Genomic DNA, 8,223 nt, shown 5'->3' with positions numbered 1-8,223 from the left:
ATTCCCTATTGCATAACATAAGTGGTATGTATTCTTTGGAAGGAGAAGAGCTGAATCTGCTGTCCTTGACAATTTTAGATTCTCTTCTCTATTTCACTTTTGGATGGTTGAATCGACTCTTCCTTATATGTAGATATAAAGTCTTGTAATAAATCAGTGTCTTGGCTAGGCTTGTGGTTGGAATTAATATGGATAATTTCCACATGCAGCGGAAATGTCTCCCAAACCTGAACAAATCATAAGAAGGCAGTAAGTTACATTTCCTGACAACTGAAGGTTTTTGGAAGTCTCATGCATCTCACATACCTGAAAACTTCCAAAGGAGTTAGCAGTCTTATAAATTGTGGAATCTTTTGGTAGAACTATAGTCTTTAAGAAATGTTGGTCAGCTAATCTAATAAAGAAGATTCACAAGCACTCTGACATTGCAAATTCTTCTCTTTATAGATGAGTTTTGTGTACATACTAATTTTAATGTTTGATAAAGTAAAAATTCTGACTTGAAGTTATATCAGTTTCTTCCCTCCTTCCCTCTTTCCTCTCTTCCTTTCCTTCCCTCATGCCTTCTTTCTGCGTAGTATACTTTAATAGAATTTGGATGGGTACCAAATTAATTGGTATAATTAATTGATTACCAAATTAATTGGTAATTCTATTTAATAGAATTTGGATGGGTACCAGGACTCGACCTAATTTCTTCTATTTCCAATCTGAATTATGGGAATCATAGCTCTTGGATTGGAAAAAAAAAACAAACATGGTGATGTAGGGAAATAGGCAGCATGAAGGAATGAGAGCTGGAATAAAATTATCCTTAAACTGAGATTACAGGCTGTACTGGTGCATTCAAGGGATGAATACATCTTCTGAGATTACTGTTGGTCAAGTAGCACGGAAATGAGTGGCTCGACAGCTTTATGTTTTAATCCATCAACAACATATATTATATTATTAATATTCATGCAAAAACTATTTTTCAGAGTAGACAAAGTTTCCATTGAAGAGTGGAATTTATTTATTTATTTATTTATTTATTTATTTATTTATAGAATCCCAAGCAGGTTCTGTGCGATCAGTGCAGAGCCTGATGCAGGGCTTGATCTCAAGAATCAGGAGCTCAATCTCATGAACTGTGAGATCATGACCTGAGCTGAAATCAAGAGTCTGGAGTGAAACCGACTGAGCTACCCGGGTGCCCTGAAGAGTGACTTTCTAATTTTCTAGCAAAGAATGAGGCATTTGTTGGACATGGATGCACAGACAGAGAAAATCTCAGGGGACAGAGGCATGGGCAGGAATGAAATGTGATGTCTGGATTTGATAACTCTAGAAAATCTAACATGTGGTTGGTGTTATAATTCCCAGCACCTGTCATATAAAATAATTTTATGATATCTGGCTGTCTGGCCAATTTTAAATCTAAAGTTTTGGCATCAGACATAGCCATAAGCTTTTCACACACCTGAGTACATAATAAAGAAAACATTTCTAATAAAAATACTAAAGCCCAATTTTTCTTTCAGAAAGGATTACATCTGTTCCTTCAGTTTCCACCTCCAACACTTTAATTTATTCTTATCAACTGCAGCTTGAATGAATAATACTGATCTCCACACCTCCATTTTAAGTTATATCCAATTCATTTCCAACGTTGCTTCCAGAATATTCTTTGCAAAATAATACTTTTGTCCCGTTCACAAAAATAAAATAAAATTTTAGCGACTGACTATTAATACTCAGGATAAACCTAGATTCAAAAACTTCTGAAGGCAAACACCTACACACTATTCTAATCTCAATTTCTTAACCTCACATGCACAGTCTGCAATAGTTTAACTGGTCTCCCATTGATGTAAATAAATTTAAGGCCTCATCTCCACAGTGTTGCTTATACCTTTCCCAATTCTGTAAGTGTCTTCCATTTGATTTACCTATTTAAATTTTATCCTTTTTCAAAATCCAGTTTAGAACAACACTTCACTGAATTTTTTGTGAAATACCTAATTCAAAGGCCTCCCTTTCCCGTGTTCCCTCAGAAAGTAGCTTTAAATTGCCTAAGGCCATCCTTTGTTTGCCAGTAGTCAAACATTTAATGTCTTCTGCATGGTTTTATGTCAATCAAACTTTCATGTGTATATTTATTTTCTCCACATTAGTGAGGTGTTCCTAGAGTCCAGAGCTTTACATTAATTAAATGCTCAAATAGTTAATTGATTTATGTATTGACCAATGTGATTGTAGATACCATCAAGAGCCAGGATTTATTGAAAGAATCTTATACTCCACCAAAATTCTCAGTGCCAAAGTTGAAAGACATGCCTGGATTTGGCTGGAGACATTTTATATTATATAGAAAAGTGATGGATATTTGAAATTAATGTATTTATATAGTGTGATTCTGATTAGGAAGCTCAGCAGTTTTTTTCTTTTTCTTTAGAAAAAAATTTGCTAAAGCAATATTTAAGTTTCCAAGAATCAATAAATGCACAAGAAGGAAAATAATGAAATATAAATGAATTGCTTTATTGTAGTCAAGAAAAAAGCATAAATCCATAAATACACTGTAATCACATCAAATGGGATTGTCATGGGGAAGAAAAAATAGTTACGTGGAACAAAATGGAGAGTAATAAAAATATAAATCCCAGTTTATACATGAGGTTTTAATAAATAGTGAAGATGATATTGTAATCAGGAAAGTATTGGTTATTAAATAAATTATGTCGGTATCTGTCTGGAAGAAACTAAATTTACTCCCTTTTCTTAAAACTAGAATGTAAAAATAAAGATTCTTAAAACAAATGTAAAAAAAAAAAGAAATTTCCAGAAGACATCTTAGAAGTCTACTTGTACTACTAAGAAAAGAAGGAAGCTGTTTATTAAAACTAAAAATACAGAAACTTTAAAAAACTCATAAATATCTTTGACCGTATATGTGTTAAGAAAATATATATTACCTCATATCACAAACTAAATTAAATTTTAAAGTATGGCATTGTCTATTAAAACATTGTCTATTAAAAATTAAAAAAAAATATTCAGCAATTCCATTCTTGATAATCTGTGCTATAGAAAGGAAAGTACCAGTATACAAGACTATGGATATTTATTACAGTATTACTTAAATACCAAAACAAAGTGAATTCCTACTAATAGGTAAAGAGTGGAATGTATTTTGCTACAAATCACATCTAGAAATACCAGGACGTTGTTAGGAAGAATTCATTTAAATTTTGGTGACTTAAAGAAATTCTCAGGGTGCTTGGTGGCTCAGTTGCTTGAGCAACCAAATCTTGGTTTTGGCTCAGGTTAAGAGCTCATGGTTTGCGAGTTTCAGCCCCACATCAGTCTTAAGGCAGATAACGCGGGCCTGCTTGGGATTCTCTCTCACTCTCTCTTTGCCCCTCCTTCACTTGCTCTAGCACATGCACTGTTTCTTTCAAAAATTAATAAACCTAAAAACAAAAAAAAGGGGATTCCCATGTTGTATATACAAGTGACAAGACCAAGATGGTGTAACTGCACAATTTGATGTTTTTTTTGTGTAAAAGTAATGACAAAACCTATGTATGTATTTGAATTATGTGTTTATGCCATATTTTATATTATATATAATTACACAAGTATATAGGAAATTATGAAAAAATAAATATCATCTTGGTAATATGAGATATTTGAATGTTTAAGTGTAATTTATTAGAGGAAGGAGAATGGTTGAGACAATAAGCAAAAGGGAAATGAAGATAAAGATAGCCTTTAAAAATACGACAGCTGTGTATGATAAATCACATTCATACTTTTTTGTTCAATTACATATGTGGATTTACAAATTATATATTTGGAACATATAATTATATATGTCACATACACAATTATATATGCAGAATATATATGTATATATGTATGTATAAGTGAGGATATGTCTATGGTGTGTGTATATGTGTATACATGTGTGTGTGTGTGTATGTACAGATATGAGTGATAAATAAATAAATAAGTAAATAAATAACTGCATTTTCTGAAACTGAACTGCACCAGTGGTTTTCAAATCTCTGCAGCTTTTAAGGGGTTCTAAGACAGTCCAGGAGAATAATCATGCTTGTTCAGTACATGACTTTTTTTCTTTTTTTACTATCCTACTTTCAAAATTTTGTTTCTATTAACATGAATTGTTCTTCATCATTTTTTTGAAAAAATTAATGTTTACTTTTGAGAGAGAGAGAGAGAATGAGAGAGACTGAGAGCAGGGGAAGGGCAGAGAGAAAGGGAGACATGTAATCTGAAGCAGGCTCCAGGCTCCGAGCTGTCAGCACAGAGCCCAGCGCGGGGCCCAAACTCACAAACTGCAACATCATGACCTGAGTCAAAGACACTTAACTGACTGAACCACCCAGGCACCCCATGTTCTTCATCATTTTTAATGTTTTCAGCACTATAAATAATTATGTATAAATCAAATATTTCGATGTTTGAAATTGGGTTTATTAAAAATAGAGTCTGAATAATAGAAAAATTGTAAAATATCACATTGATTAACAAAATGCTTTTAGACTTTATTTACATGCTTAATGTGGAATTTGACTTCATTTCCTTGCATACAACTATCCAAATACCCTAGAATTTCCAATCTGTGATGAAGCGTCATGGCTCCTAGAAACTTGTGTTGAAGTTGCACTGGGCTCTATCTCCTTTGCCCTCCTACAAAATTATAGCTTCTAAATACTGAAACCCGGGGCGCCTGGGTGGCTCAGTCGGTTAAGCGTCAGACTTCGGCTCAGGTCATAATCTCGTGGTCCGTGAGTTCGAGCCCCGCGTCAGGCTCTGTGCTGACAGCTCAGAGCCTCGAGCCCGTTTCAGATTCTGTGTCTCTCTCTCTTTCTGCCCCTCCCCTGTTCATGCTCTGTCTCTCTCTGTCTCAAAAATAAATAAACGTTAAAAAAAAAATACTTAAACCGTTTTATTACATATCGTCTTGAATTTAGGGCTCATTAGTTTGGGCAGTCGTGTTTTTTAGACCCAAGGTCACTGTTTCAAAACTGCATTTTCAGCTGAATTTCAGGAGAATTTTGAACCTGAAATTTACAAATATTTATTTAACGGGTATATGATTAAAACCCAGAAGGCCAGAAGTCTGGCTCAGGTCATGATCTCACAGTTTGTGGGTTCGAGCCCCACATCAGGCTCTGGGCTGACAGCTCGGAACCTGGAGCCTGCTTTGGATTCTGTGTGTGTCTCTCTCTGCCCCTCCCCCGTTCATGCTCTGTCTCTCTCTGTCTCAAAAATAAGTAAACGTTAAAAAAAAAACAAAAAACAAAACAAACAAACAAAAAAAAAAACCACCTGAGACCTTGTTGCTCTCTCTGTCTACCTCTGCAGTGTGAGAACATGGTGACAGGGTGGCTGGCCAGGGCCAGAGCCCTCCCCAGTGAGTGAAACTAGCCAGCACCTTCATCCTGAACTTCTCAATCTCCAGAACCATGAAAAATAAAGACTTGTGTTTCAGACATCCAGTCTATGGTATTTTGTTCTGGCAGCCCAAGCTGACTAGAACATTCTCACTCGCCTTTCTTAAAGCGTTAGCCAATGAAATGAAGTAAGAAGTTAAACAACAGAAAGAAAGAAGTTAAAGAGTTTGGAAAGGAGAAGGCAACAGTGTGATTTACAAATGATATCCTTCAATGATTACAAATCTGAAGAGAATCAGTAGAAGAATTATTCGACAGATGAGGAAAATCAGTAACTTGGCTGATTGAAAGTCAAGACAAAAATTGCAATTGTAATTATATACAAAAATAGTTACAAAATAAAAGTATAAATGGATAATCACCTCAATTGTATGACACCATTTATACTTAACAAAATAGTAGAAAAGTATGTCTTTATTTTTATTTTTTTTATTTGAGAGAGAGAGAGAGAGAGAGAGAGTTCAGGGGAGAGTGGCAGAGGGAGAGAGAGGAAGAGAGAGAATCCCAAGCAGGCTCTATATTGAGCTTGCAGCCCATTGTGGGGCTCAATCTCACAACCCTGGGATTATGACCTGACCTGAAATTAAGAGTCAGAAACTCAACTATCTAAACCACTCAGGTGCCCCAAAAAGTATATCTTTAAAAATAAATATATGTGACCTGTCGGAAAAATTTCCCAAATTAATAATAATATCAATAATATATATTAATATAAATGTTAGTAACTAGAATTTATTCATCAGTCATTTCTATGTGGTAAATACAGACTGTTCTTAGCACTTACATGCCTTAATTTGTAATACCGACAACTCTGTGAGTAGGTATTATTTTCATCCTTATTTTACAGATCAGGAAATTGAGGCAGACACATTTTATATAGCACATCTGAAGTCTCATACTTAGTGATATAAAACTAGTCCCTAATTATATAGCACAAACATATTAACAAGAAGAATAGAGAATTCAGCCATTATTCTATGAAGGTATAGTTATTTAGAATATAGAATTGTCTATGGGAACAAAAGACAATAAACCAGGAAGTTAACATGCCATTTATGAACAAAAGTATAAAATAATATCTATATGTCACTTCCTATATGTCATCCAACATATCTTGGAGAAAATAAACTTTTAAAACAAGGCTAGCAAACTGAAGCAAGCAACATATAAAAATAATTACAACAAATGAGATTACCCCAAGAATGCAACTTTTAACAAACACCTTTCAAAACGAACTAAAGAAAACAAACCTCATCATTTAGAACAAGTTGAGCCTCTGGCTGATAGTGCTTGAAAGAAAGTCTTTTCCAAGTACAGCAGAACACACGCAATTTCAAGCAATTGCCACCAAAAACATCCTTCATGACCCATCAGAAGAATGAAGAGCAGCCTCAGGAAAGCTCTAAGATGCTGTGGAGAATACTTCTTGCCATTCGGGAAGTTGAAAACTGCTTTTACTCTTTAAAATATTTTTAAGCTTATTTATTTTGAGAGAGACGAAGCAAGCGAGTGGGGGAGGGGCAGATAGAGAGAGGGGAAGAGAGAGAGAGAGAGAGAGAGAGAGAGAGAGAGAGACAGTCCCAAGCAGGCTCGTATAGTTGGTGGAAACTTAGAATTGGGTGTAACAAGATGCATCAGAGAATGGAGACGACTTAAAAGATGAACACAAAATTTTGAAGAAACAATAAAAACATTTAAAAAATTTTTAAAAAGGGGGGGAGGGGGGTATCTGGGTGGCTCCATCGGTTAAGCGTCCGACTTCAGCTCAGGTCATGATCTCACAGTTTGTGAGTTCAAGCCCCGCATTGGGCTCTGTGCTGACAGCTTGGAGCCTGGAGCCTGCTTCCAATTCTGTGTGTGTGTGTTTCTCTCTGATCCTCCCCCGCTCGTACTCTGTCTCTCTGTCTCCTTCAAAAATAAATAAAAACATTAAAAATTTTTTTTTTAATTTTTTTAAGAAACAGATGGAGGCACTTCAGTTAATATTTGTTTGAAAACCCTTGAAGAAGAAAGAAACTAATGGCACACTGTATTAACTGTAGAGGGTGCAATAATGGAGGCACTTAAGCATTGTGCAATAGTTTACCAAACTCATAAAGCTTGAGTCTAGTCCTGCAGGAGAAGCCCCTACCCCCAGTGCACACAATTAGAATGGAAGAGGCAATGGCTCTGGTAGAATCCTCTATGTGAACAAGTCTTTCCTTACTGAAACCAAGAAAAATCAATGGAATTTTCACCAAACATCCAATTTAGAGCAACTTTGCTGTGTAATAAGAGAGGAAAATCTCTCTAAAGCTTGTGACAAAATCAACCATGTAGGTGAAGAGGCGGGCATCTATAAAATACAGCCAAAAATTGTTTTGAGAAATATTAAAAAAACCTTAGTGCTATTTCTGTTAAGTGGTTATACGGTGGCTTGAATGAAACTTGATAGGATTATTATACTTAGATAATGTTTCATAGCTATAGATTATTTAAATGGGACTCAGAAATTAAGTCTTGCAATTTACTCTATTTTTATTTTTTTTAATGTTTATTTATTTTTTGAGAGAGAGAGACAGAGTGTGAGCAGAGGAGGGGCAGAGAGAGAGGGAGACACAGACTCTGAAGAGGATCCAGGCTCTGAGCTGTCAGCACAGAACATGACGTGGGGCTCGAACTCACGGACAGTAAGTAAGCTCATAACCTGAGCTGAAGGAGGCCGCTTAACCGACTGAGCCACCCAGGCACCCCAACAATTTACTCTATTTTTAAATAA

The sequence above is a fragment of the Panthera leo genome, chromosome D2, assembly GCF_018350215.1.
Source record: "Panthera leo isolate Ple1 chromosome D2, P.leo_Ple1_pat1.1, whole genome shotgun sequence".
In the NCBI taxonomy this organism is placed as follows: domain Eukaryota; kingdom Metazoa; phylum Chordata; class Mammalia; order Carnivora; family Felidae; genus Panthera; species Panthera leo.
Note: the sequence above shows the minus strand (reverse complement) of the source record.